We start from the raw sequence: 13317 nt of genomic DNA, 5'->3' as shown, positions 1-13317 counted from the left end.
CAGTCGTTACAACAACCGCGTTGTTAGTACGTGATACATTTTCATCGCAAGTCTTTACAACGACTTCCACTAGGGGGCGCCCTGGACTTAGGAATAGTATTATTTACTATACCTACTACAGTTTGTGCAATAGTAGGGAAGGTGTTGGAATTCATTTCTAATACCTCCGCGCCCCCTAGTGGAAATTGTTGTAAAGACTTGCGATGTAAATGCATCACGTACCAACAACGCAGTTGTCTAAAAGTATTGCGGTGTAATGACCGTGTTGTAAAGGTTGTTTCTCTCTGGGATTGTGTTATTCAATGTTGCCAACATCCCTTGTGTGTGCATGCTCACAAGCATAATGGTAGTGCTGCATACACACCTGGACAGTGAGCCCCTGTAACATCACAAGCACCCTCAAGTGCAATGACGTTAAGAGTCTGCAGGGGGGGGGGGGGGGGGGGCTGTGCAACAGACCATGGCACATGGCATTGAGGCAGGTGATCTACTCCATGAGTGTGTGCATGTGACCTCTCTGACCTTGAGTGGAGACTTGAAGGGTGTTTGCATTTCCTAATGGTGGCCCTTTGGACCCAGCATGCCACATTCTGACATGCCTCCTGGGCCTCCTGTGCATTCTTCTGTACTGGAAGCCTGCACTCAGGCAGGCACCATTCCCTAAACTGCAGGAAGGCATGGCCACCTGAAATAAAGTGCACGCCCACTAAGATCACAAGATGGCATTCATCATCACAGAAGGGCTCACAGGGCACTTTCGATGTTATCCAAGTGCAGGACTTGCAGGGCAAGGGGAACGAAGTGCCGTTCTAGCGGGAGCCTCACTTTCTAGAATGCTGCACTCAAATTAAAAAAATAATAGTTTAGATCTGGAACACTAATTGTGCCGCCTTCATTCCTCCCAATGCCCAAGATGGACGCAGGATTTCTTCTGCCACCCAGTCCTCAGTCCTCTTATTTTTATTGACCTAAAGAGATTAATGCAGCAGCTTGATGCCTCTATGCCCAAGGAGAGTTCTAGGGCAAAGCAAGTCGAAGTAGCTGCTTATGTGGTGGAGGAGGGATGCAGCATTACAGCGAGGGTGGGGGCAGGGGTGCGGGTGGTGTGCATTTCCTCTATAAGTACCAAAACCTACATATAACACTGTGGAGCAGAGGAAATTGGGGAGCTTTCAAATATGTATCATTGCCCCTCAAATAGACCCCTAGAGCCCCTATGCATGTGGATGTCACCCTTCAGGGACCCCTCTGTCATCCTAAATCCTATTTATAGTTGTGGGATGCTGGGATCTTAAGGACCTCTCTCCACACATCATTTTGTTTCACCCTTCCAGCACAGGATTCTCCGTTCCTTGGGCCTTCAGCAGGACAAATAAAACAAGGGGAAAAGGGTTCTTTATCTTACTGTGGAGCGGAGACAGAAATGGACACAGGAAAGGTCCAGGGTTGTAGTCCACTCGCACAAGGTGAATCCATAGAAGCGGGCAGAGAAAAGTAGAAGATCTGTAAGTTCCCCGGAACAGCCCCCAGGCTTCACCTTTTAAAACTCACAGCTCTCCAAGGCAGTCGCCTAGCAGAGGCGCACTCCTTTTCCCCACCGACTGCTCCTCTCCATTCAGTGAACTATACTGTAACAAATTGAAGTGCTTAAGACCAGCATATGAAACAGATTAGGTTTATTAAACATAAGAATCAGGTCAGGTAGATAAAATAGAATAAAGTAGATCCAATAATAGAAACCCCACCAGGAGCAGATGGACTCCAGCTCAGCCTCAAATGTAACTGTCCATGCTTTCAAGCATACACAATTGGAACACTATGTGACATCATAGATGCCTGCTGAGCAAGTAATGACAAACACTAAAGAAGGACTGAGAAGAAATGAAAGCGAAAGCAGGATGCAACACATACTCTGATCTGTCATAGAAATTGCAGATCCACTTGTGAAGTGACGTCTGAAAAAACAAAGCCAATACCGTTACAATGACTAATGTCTGTGATGCGAGAAACAAATACGACTAACAGCAACCGTGCAGCAAAGAGATGAAATGGCAAAGAGTTGCCTGGGAATATTCTCTTTGCAGATTTGTGAGGCTACTCCGCCATCTTAATTTTTCCCAATTTAATCTGCCGCTTTGATATGGATGATCATGCCAGCCTCATCCAGGCAGCTGGCCTCAACTGTGGTCAGTGTGTCCGCGGAGGACAGCAAGGAGGGTTTCCACTGCCCTGAAGAGTCACCAACAGTAAAACTGGACCAACACGTCTCTGAGCTTATAGGGTGCACTTATAGGACCAAACAAGTCTCTCAGCAGCACCAATTCTATTCAACATTTGTACTAGGCCAATTGTCTCCCAACCTTTCTCCCAAAGCATCCCAATTCATGTACACATTTATTTCCAAATCCCAGCCCAGACAGCCAGCCACAAACAACCATTTCAACATGTCTGAATAGACTTAAGTTTTAAAATAATAATTAGTCCCAAATGGATGTGTAGCCCCAAAAGACCTTCTCGGAAATCATCGGTCTCCGGATCATTCCCTCAATCTTCATCATGATTGCACAGCCAGCACCCACAGCAAAATAGAATTCAGATTGCAACAAATTACTTTTTTCTAGAAACACAAAGAAAATATTGTCCTTTCTGTCTCAGAGTATAATATAAAACTCTGCCTTTTCTTCCAGACTTTGTGTAAATTATTGCAAGAGGGCCTATTAAACAGTCATGAATTAATTAATCAATGAGCTAGTGTAACACCCCCCCCCCCATCCGATCACTGTTCACAAGTGCATACATTAACTGTAAACTATACAGAGCCCTGGCTCTCTAGATCAATTGGCCAACCTTAAGACAATTGCCTTGGCTACCAATAGTAGCTCTTAAAACCTTCAGATACAATGGGATCATATCCAAATGAATTGATGGCCAAGCTGCAGTCATCCTAGAAGACTAACCCCCAGATGCATCAAGCATCCATTTTACGATCCCTTATTAGCAAAAAATAAGGAATTGCTAATAAGGAATAGCAAAATGCTATGCAAGAAGAAATCACTTTAAAAATAGCGATTTCTTAAAATTCCTTAATTGCGACTCGCAAATTGTGAGTCGCAATTAAGGAATACCTCCCCATTCATTCCTATGGGCCCTGAAATTGATCTGTGCACATATGTTGCGCACACACATGCCCTTAGGGCATGTGTGTGCACAACATGAAACTTTGAAAAATGCACTTTAGTGCATTTTTCAAAGTTTTTGCAAATTACCATGCGAGCCCTATTAGCGAAATTGCTATTTTTTAAACTTTAATGCATTGCATTTAAGGAATCTCAATTTGAGATTAAATGCAAGTAATCACAATTTTGCGATTTCTTAATTTGCGATTTTTGCATTTGGGATGATGCATCCCAAATGCAAAAATACCGGTCGCAAAGGGGCAGATTCTGAGAATCTGCCCCTTTGCGAGCGGTTTTTAGCTTCATGCATCTGGGCCTAAATCGAAGTTTGCCTGTCAACTTACGTATGCTCTGCCTCCTGTATATCCTGGAAAAAACAATAACCCTCTTGCTCTCTGACTGATTCACAGGTCTCTCTCTCTCTCTCGCCTCCCCACAATTGCGGACCTTGCTCCCATCTGAATTAAAATCCTGCAAAAGCTTACTGTGTTTAACCCCTTCCGTGCGGCCGCGATTTTTCCCGTGTGCGGCCGCCGGACGAACACGGGCGGGCCATGACGAACCCCAGCCGTCATCAGCACACGAGCACCGTAGTGCATGACGGCTGGGGTTCGTCACCAGCATGGAAGGGGTTAAGGGAAATGTAAAGCACATACCTCTGTGGTACTGCATCAAAAGTGCCTTATCAGACATGTGAATAGTGATTATGTGCCTAGAAGAGGTTAGATTGATAGTTTGGGCTCTACAAATTCCTAATTAAACCAAAGAGAAATGTGTAAAATCCATGAAGGAAGTAGAGAAAACATATTGAAGTATTTTCAGAAAATGCCAGAGACGCTGTAGTGAGGCGGAGGCCAGATATTGGAATGGTGAATGGGAATGTGTGCAGAACCGGAAAAAGGGCAGTCAGTTTTGTTTGGTTTTCCTAATAGAGATCAATGTGGAAGGCCGCAGATGATCTGAAGAACACATGAAGTGTTGGGGTCTAACCAATTATCAAAGTACGCAGCCTGACGGTGTCTAGCTGATTATCAGGGTACGCACCCTGCCTGAACAGGCACATTTTAGGGGATATTAATCAATGGGAGCAGATGGGAGGTATCTCAGGGTGCTAGTCCTTATGAAAGTGGTGGCAGCTGCATTGATACCCTTGTGACGTTATTGACGAGGCTGAAGGGAACTATGGAAATCCAGATTTAGTTGGGATCCAGTGAAGCGGAAGAGGAGGAACACATGTCTGCCGGACATCCATGGACATAATAGGACAGAATAGGCTATCCCAGGGGTCTCCAAACCGGTCCTGGAGGGTCGGATCCATGCCAGATTTTTAAAATTACTACATGTATCTCAATGGGGATATCCAAAAAATCTGGCATGGATCCGGCCCTCCAGGACCGGTTTGGAGACCCCTGGTCTATCCCCATCACTGAATTGTTTACCGGACCCTTGACCACCGGGCTTCACGAGGGGGTGATTATCAATGGCGGACTGCGATGGTTGCAGGACAAGACATGTAGCTCAAGCCCATGCAGTATCCGTGCTAGGCATGGACACGAGTGAAGCGTTTCGTGCACACACAGAAGTCTTGCAAACAGCTACCTGTGTTATGTATTCCTTTGCTCATTAATCTCGTGTGACTAATCTCAGAAGGATTGATGTCTGATTTCATTTTTTTTTATTGGGTTTTGTTTAACAACGAGGCTTTTATTTCATGGAATTATAATTTTAATAACTTAATTCCTGTTGTTATTTTTTTTTTAATATTAAGTACCTATTTTTTACGAAAGGACCCTGTTTTCTTTACCAGCAACCCCACTTTTATGTTTCCATTTATTTTAACTAAGTGTGCCCTTCACGTTTTGTTTTAAATTGTTATTTTAAGTAAATGGGGTGTTCTCCATAGCACCTCTACTTACCATCTATCCCCTATTACCCTTTCCATTGTTTTTATAAACAATGTATTTGCCCGACATTTATTGTCCTGAGGTATTTGACCAGGGGGGAAAAACATGGCACATTGTCCACAATGTTAACCTGGGAGCCCTACTTCCATTCTGGGTTATGAAGTGACTGAGCATGGACAGCAGATGGTGTAGCTCAACTGGGGTCACTCAGAGGCGAAGGAAAGGTGTCTGGGAAGACACGTTGGGTACCACCTTCATCCCTTCTCCATTGGACGGTCTTCAGCCCTAAATGAACAACCACTGTCGAGGAGATGGGATGCGGGGTAGCCCTGTTAACTTGTGATCAGTGGAGTTACAAAATGTGAAGCCCCTCCACTGACAAATACATGGAGCTCCCCTCAACCACACACACACACACACACACACACACACACACACACACACACACACACACACACACACACACACTCTCACTCACTCACTCACTCTCCGGACCCAGCCCGTTGCTCTCACGCTCGAGCACAGTGCAGGAGGGGGCCCCTGGATTACGCCCCCATCCCACCACGGGGGCTGTTGCTACGTCACTGCTTGTGACTGAGAGACTTGTCACCGGGTTGACACCTAGAGGGAGTGACACAGGTGAGACCTGGTTTTGTAAAGCTGCGAGACCGGTCTGGGAGGAGAGCGGGCCTTGGAATGTCCCGCGAGGGTGAGTGAGGCGCGTGTGGAGGGCGCCGGGCCCTGCCCTACCGTCAAGGAAAGGAGGTAAGGAACCAGGATTTATAGGGCACCCAACGGGCCAGGATCTGGGAGGTTCCGTGTTGGACCATAGGAACGAGGCGGCCCAGTGTTGAAATGCTTATTTGTTTTTCAAAGAGGCCCCGACACCGAAGCGACACGCCGTCCTCTTACTCACACAAAGCACTTTTGAACTGAGCGCCAAGACTGCACTCTACTAGGCACAGACAACAAACATTGACGAACATCAGACACAGTTTCTTGGCGAGAAAGCAAAGCCGCCCTTGCACCCATGCAAGCAAGGGGAACGGTAATCCAAATAGCTACAGTTTTGGTGCAGCGTGCCCTTACCCCTGTCAGAAACATTCACCCCATGGTGGGGCTTTCTGCGGGGCTTTTATTGGTCTTTAACAGGACTGGAGATGCAATACCACATTTAATAGGCATAAAAATTGACAAAACGGGGTCCCACACTGGAAGGTAAAGGTAGCCTCTACAGGTTGTCTTATAGTCAGAAATTGGTAGTCCTGTCCAAGGTGCTGATGTATAATATTGGGATGTATGTCGTTACAACGCATACTTTTACAACGCATTTTTTACACCGCAACATCCATTACAACGCATGCCATTACAACGAATTCTTTGAAACTACCTTTACAACGCATTCCACTACAACGCATACCACATTTACAACGCATACCATTACAACGCATACCATTACATTGCATGTATTGTAAGTATTGGATAGTGTAGGGGTAAAAATTACTATTCTAACTCCAGGGGGTGCAACAGTAGTGTAAGTGTTGGATAGTGTAGGTATGCGTTGTAATGGCATGCGTTGTAATGACTGCGTTGTAATGACATGCGTTGTAGTGGTATGCGTTGTAGTGACATGCGTTGTAGTGACGTGCGTTGTAATGGTTGCGTTGTAATGGTATGCGTTGTAATGGATGTTGCGTTGTAAAAGTTTCCTTGTAAAGGTAGTGCGTTGTAAAAGTTGCGTTGTAAGTGTTGTTTCCCATAATATTGTAGGTGTTCGGAGCAGCACGGCTTGAAAGGGGATCAGCAGCTGCTTTCCTCTATACAGCCTCATGCCTTTCACTCGTGAAGGGGCAGAGAGTGGGCCGTGGATGTAAAGCCATACGTTGGAGTGTCGCTATAGACCTCCAGGCACATCCTCAGGGTGTCACTTGTCTATCTTCAGTCATTGAGACCTCCGGGTGCACAGAGAAGAGAAGGACCCTTCCACTCCCAGCATCCTCTACCACATTGTACACAACATGAGTCATAATCTCAGGGCTGCGACCCCTCTCAAAAAGGCTTGTGCTCTACAGCTTTGTCTGTACTTTGAACACACAAGAACATACATGCGCACCATGCTTTACCGCTACTTAGCATGTTTCACTGAATTTCCTCAGTGGTGCTTGGATCTGTCAAGGGTCTCCAAGGTGTTGTCCCTACAAAATGCAACAAAAGGTGATGAGTTAAAGATTTGCTAATGTCTCAGCCAATGGTAATCATTCAACCAATTGCTCGACCAAGACTAATTTGCATATGACTCTCCCCTATTTAGAGTGGTGCAGTAGGGAAAAAAATAATGGACTCGACCGTGATCCCTCCGATTGCCAAAGGGCTGAGAGTTTGCAGACCTTCAACCCCATATTGTTTTACTGCAACTCTCGAAATGGGGCGGAAATGCCCAGTCCTGGGCCCGCTCTACTAAACGATCTAAGATCCTCCTAACTGTTGAGGACCAACAAGCATGAATCCAATCCACGTTTGCTTATCATTTTGCTCAGAGGGGACATTGCCTGGCAGTTTAGATTGACCATTTCTATTGGATCAGGACCAAGATTGTTTTGAATATGGCAAACCTTATCTGGAACGGTGCAAAAAGCAAACAAACTGGGTTGTGGCTTGAGCAATTTCCATTGGCCGAAACTTTTGAAAGCAATCCAATCATCAGTAGCCAAGAATTTTTGATTTTACTAAAATGATACATATAATGTAATTACTTATAAGGGCTGTTAGTCAGCCCTCTTCACCCTTTTGTCTGTTGTGTCATTCATATATTTCTTCCGCCCACCACTACATACACCATGGGGCGATATGTCAGCCTAGTTCAGCTATTGGCTAACTTCGTTGTGAGTGACAGCGTTCTGCCATTTCACCACAGCACCTGGATATTCAAAGCATTCCCTTTAAGCTTCAGGGAGTATGTTGGCAATATGTGCTTTTTGAGGCCAAATTCATATTTTTGCTTTTAGAAAATGTTTTTTTTAAGACAGAAGCTTTCTGCAAAGTAACGTTTTTCAAAAACCTTGAGAAAACAAGCTTTGACAAAGTCAAAATGCTGGGAGCGTACACCATACATAGTGGCTTTACCAGTGTTTGTTGTTTAAATGTAAAACATTAGGCCTCACTATGTCCTAGAAAGCTCCATATAAACACCATTACAATACCACTCAAAAGTTACTCTGCCTTCAGATAACAGTGATGCCTGGTGTCCTTAAAGGAGATGGAAAATATTGTGGTTGACCTTCAAGAATCAGGACACAAACAAGCAAGGCAGCTTCTCAGCAGGGCAGGTCTGCAGATGCCTCTCGCAGGTGGAGGCTGTTGTTCAAGAATGATTTGTCTACACCTTGGGCAGGGCAGACAGTAAAGTTTACAAGAGTCTTACATTAAGGTCAAGTCAAGGCTGCCTGACCCTGCACTGTAGACCAACACGTGGCTATTATTAGGGTAGTAGGTGCAGTGGCACCGGGACCCAGAGGTCTCAGGGGTCAGGCAGCTTAATTATGGGTGTTTTTTTACTAAACTGTTTTAAGGGGGGTGTTTTTTATACTTGCATTTTGGCCCTTGGCCCCCTTGCTATGCCACTGACTGACGTCTGAGTTTTCAACTCAGGTTATTCCTGCTGCCCAGTCAAGGCGCTGGCGCTGACATGACCCAGCACAGACGTCATCATGGCTGTACCTGTTTAGGCAGTTAGTCAAGGCAGTGGCCAAAATACTGGCAACAAACCAGCACAATAAAAAGGGCAAGGGGTATTGTCACCAATGTAGGTGAACCATTAGAAGGTAATTTTTGAATGGAAAATTGGTAAGAGGCGATGCAATGGTTTGGAGGGGGGGAGGGGTGGAAGCAGGGTGGTCAAAGCAGGGGAGGCTTTCCTTCCAGCACATATTCTCTTACCCTGCAGGCTGGTAGCTACAGCAGAACCAAGACGCCACAAAGGCTTGTGTGGGGGTGTCTTGCATCTGCCCTTCCAAAAGAGTCCCCGCCCAGCTATTTTTTCACTATTCAAATTTCACCAGTGAAATTACAATGGAATTTGTGCGAGGAAAAATACTAAACATTCTAGTATTTGCACTTTGCAGTGGGGTCATACATGGTATTTCTGTGTTATCCTTCATTCAGAGATGTGAACTTGGAAAGATGTGATCATACGGCAGCGGCTAAATACCGCAATCTGTGGTCATGCTATGTCCCAGGTGAGGGATTATCACATCATATAACAGGGATCGTACGTCAAGGCATGAATGTGTGTCCAATGGTGGAGACATTAACATTTCCAAATAGAACAAATGTCCTACTAAAGGCAGAATCTTCCAACCAAAGATAAGTGCATCCAGACCAGAGGCCGGTGACGGTACTCAAGGGAGAAGTAACATTAGAGCACTTTTTGTTCATAGAAAGGGTAGTGAATGTGATGGACAACTCCTGGCAGAAGTTCCAAAGAAGGCCCAGTATTGGTATGCAAGGGTAAGGCTGGCGGTCGTGCACGACCGATAAGCCCCATTCTGTCATAAATGGTCTCTTACTGTTCAATTTTGGCATATTTTATGGTATGTTACATTTCTTTATGCTATGCTATGTTATGCTATGCTATGTTATACTATGCTATGTTATACTATGCTATGTTATACTATGCTATGTTATGTTATGCTATGGTACAAGGTTTTTATATGGGGCATGGTTGTCAGTTCCTTGGCCTCTTAATGGTGTTGGTTGTCTCGGTGTACAGTCTGCAATCGGTTGAAAAAGTGGGTTTCTGAAGAAGGGTCAAGTCTTGTGCCCATCCAGTTACCATGGTTGGTACCTTCATTCCTTGATGTGCAGCCCGCTCTGTGTGTGTGGGTTTCCCTAAAACAAGCGTTCGGCAGCAGATCAGGTTTTGTGATCTTCCACTACGTTTCTGTGCATGCATCTTCTGTTGTTATCCAGGTGAGGACATTTGCTTCTGTGTCTACAGGCCTAGGTTTGTTGAAGGTTGTCTGCCGGGTTAGGTTTCCTTTATGGTGTGAATCCGGCCTAACGAATGTATGACGTTACAACGCATACCTTTACAACGCATACCTTTACAACGCATTTTTTACAATGCAACATCCATTACAACGCATTCCATTATAACGCATGCCATTACAACGAATTTTTAAAAACTACTTTTACAACGCATTTCATTACATCGCATACTACCTTTACAACGCATACCATTACAACACATATCATTACATTGCATGTAAGGTAAGTATTGGATAGTGTAGGGGTAAAAATTACTATTCTAACTCCAGGGGTTGCAACAGTAGGGTAAGTGTTGGATAGTGTAGGGGTAAAAATTACTATTCTAACTCCAGGGGGTGCAACAGTAGGGTAAGTGTTGGATAGTGTAGGGGTAAAAATTACCATTCTAACTCCAGGGGGTGCAACAGTAGGGTAAGTGTTGGATAGTGTAAGGGTACTATGTGTTCTAATGCTATGCGTTGTAATGGTATGCGTTGTAATGATTGCGTTGTAATGACATGCGTTGTAGTGGTATGCGTTGTAGTGTCATGCATTGTAATGGTTGTGTTGTAATGGTATGCGTTGTAATGGATGTTGCGTTGTAAAAGTTGCGTTGTAAAGGTTGTTTCCAGGCCTAACACGTGTCACCATCTTAGGGGCTTTACAGATGTGTTTCTGCTAGTTGGGGGTTGACGGAAGGGGGAGATGCAGGACGAGAAGGCTGTTTGAGATGGTGTGTCGAGAGAGGGAGTTGTGTCAGAGGCAGACAGAAGGTGGGGGTGAGCAGGGCAGTCGAAGATTGGCAGATAATAGGTATTGCATGCAAATTAAGAAAGGAAGGACTCTGGGGCTAAAGCTAACGGGTGGATATGTGGCAGGGTTAAAGAATGGAAGTGGGGTTAAGGAGAAATGGTGAAACTAAGGGTAGGAAGAGAGGACCGGATTGGGGGCTTAGGAGAAAGATGCTGGACATGAGGTAAGGTGAGAAAGGGTGTAATTGAGGGTCGGAGGAGAGGTGGGAAGGGTGCTAAAGAGAAATGGTGGAAGTGAGGGTAAGGTGCGAAGGGGAGAAGTAGGAGGGTGGGGGATATGAGAGGATGCAGCTATCCGATAGAAGGATTGGGGGTGGGGAGGTTGAAGGAGGTTGGTGGGAGATAAGAGGTGCAGGGAGAAGGGAGTGAGGGGGTGAAAGGGAGGAAGGACAGTAGGTATGAATTTGAAGAGCCCCTTGTCTCTGACCTGGCCTTTTAGGTCGAGCCTAGCTGCAGCGTGCATGCTCTGCGAGGCATGCAGTAGTCGACGTAGAAGCCTCTCCTTTTCTCCGCCCATATTTTTGATTGGCTGGTGTCCTTGTCCTTGGTAAATGCTGGCTTCCGATTGATAATGAGGCTTGTTAGTCCCTTCTTGTTACCGCCCTGTCGTCATTTGTTACAGCCCATGAGAACTGGATCTTTTACTTGTGGCGTTATACAGTCTCCTTCATAAGTCCCTAAGCCAGTGCTTAATTTGAGCCAGTACTTGCCGGTGATGAGCACCGGCATTTAATTGGTCTCCGATGCTCTGCACCGGCACCTAATTGTCAACACCACATATTGGGAAGTCTGCCACAAGGTGGCGCTGCCTATATCATTTGACGATGAGCAGTCCAAATGTTGTTTAGGAAACATTATACATTAAAAAATTGCTAATACCTGCCTCCCCAGCCATTCCTTTAGCTTTGGGGACCTGGAATAATCTGAACTGTCGCATTTACATGCGAGAGAGATGATAAGTAGATGTTTTGGCAGCAATGAGAAGGGTGCTGGGTGGTGCAAGCTGCAGTGGCCTCCTGGTCAGAGCTCTGGCACTTAATATTTTACAAATTAAGCACTGCCCTAAGCACAATGTTTTTTAAATTTTCAGTGCAGTCCGCTTTCACTTTAGCGGTTGCGCTTGTTTATTTAATTAATTTGACGCACTGACCGAAAGGGAGCGTTTCTACTCACTAATCTGACAAGCATTTGCAATGCAATAGGTCTCACATTTACGCGAGTTTGAGCTATTGAAATTTGTATATAACAATGCCTTTTATTTTTGTTTTCTTTATTAAAACATAAATAAAAGGCATTGTCATTTACAATGCCAATATCTTAAACTTGCGTAAATGCGAGACCTTTTGCATTGCAAATGCTTGTTTGGAAGTGGGTCCCTGACTGCACAATGTTACTCTGTGCCTATCCCTGTGTCTGTCTGTCCCTGTGTCTGTCTGTCTGTGAGCGTTTCCTTGAGAGAAGGAGCTGTAAGGCTCGGGAGCCCCATATTTAGTGAAGAATAATCCCTTCCGCAAGGGCGCATTGCTGTATTTGGGGATGGTTTAGTTGGGCATAAACCATGATGAAATGACAGTGGACACCTACTTGCAGGAAGGAGGGGCTTCCTTGAAGGCGGATGTGGAGGGGTCACCCGGAGTATGAAGGGCAGTCTGCGGAGTAGGCAGATATTCTATGCCGGGAGGAGTCGGAGAGTCCCTGCTGCTCTGAAGGTGGTGAAACCTAGGACTGGAGGAAGTGACCCCCCCTCCCCACCTCCGCCTTCCTCAGCTCCATCTCATTTACCTCCTGCCGGCTCCCTCTCGGCTGCTGTCTGTCCTGGAATCTCTTTGATGTAGGACAGGGGGAGGAGGGTGGGGTAACAGAGTAAACAGCTGTGTGTATGTGGAGGGGCCTTCAATCTCCCCAAGGCCGGGGCCCACCCCTTCTGGTCCCCCAAATAGAGCATCTAATTCAAGCTGGAAGGCCGCGGGCTCAGTGACGCAATAGGCGTGTAAGGAGGGAGGAATACAGAAAACGGAAGGAGAGAGGGACAGAGGGAAGGAGAGAGGGACGGAGAGAGGGACGGAGGGAGAGAGGGACGGAGGGAAGGAGAGAGGGACAGGGGGAAAGAGAGAGGGACAGAGGGAAGGAGAGAGGCAGAATGTAGGAGAGAGGGAAAGAGGGAAGGAGAGAGAGCAGAATGTAGGAGAGAGGGACGGAGGAAAGGAGAGAGGGACAGAATGTAGGAGAGAGGGACAGAGGGAAGGAGCGAGAGACCAAATGTAGGAGAGAGGGATGGAGAGAGGGACAGAGGGAAGGAGAGAGGGACAGAGAGGAGGAGAGAGGGACAGAGGGGAGGAGAGAGAGGCAGATGTAGAAGAGAGGGACAGAGGGAAGGAGAGAGAGGCAGAATGTAGGAGA

At 45.9% G+C, this 13317-nt stretch overlaps 1 protein-coding gene across 6 annotated transcripts in view; it reads left to right on the top strand.

The window, feature by feature from the left end:
• ACHE (acetylcholinesterase (Yt blood group)) overlaps positions 1-13317 on the top strand; it is a 157756-nt gene that overhangs the window by 35616 nt on the left and 108823 nt on the right. The window lies entirely within an intron of this gene.

This window comes from Lissotriton vulgaris, chromosome 12 (assembly GCF_964263255.1).
Source record: "Lissotriton vulgaris chromosome 12, aLisVul1.2, whole genome shotgun sequence".
Taxonomy (NCBI): domain Eukaryota; kingdom Metazoa; phylum Chordata; class Amphibia; order Caudata; family Salamandridae; genus Lissotriton; species Lissotriton vulgaris.
Note: the sequence above shows the minus strand (reverse complement) of the source record. Positions and strands in the feature narration are given on the sequence as shown.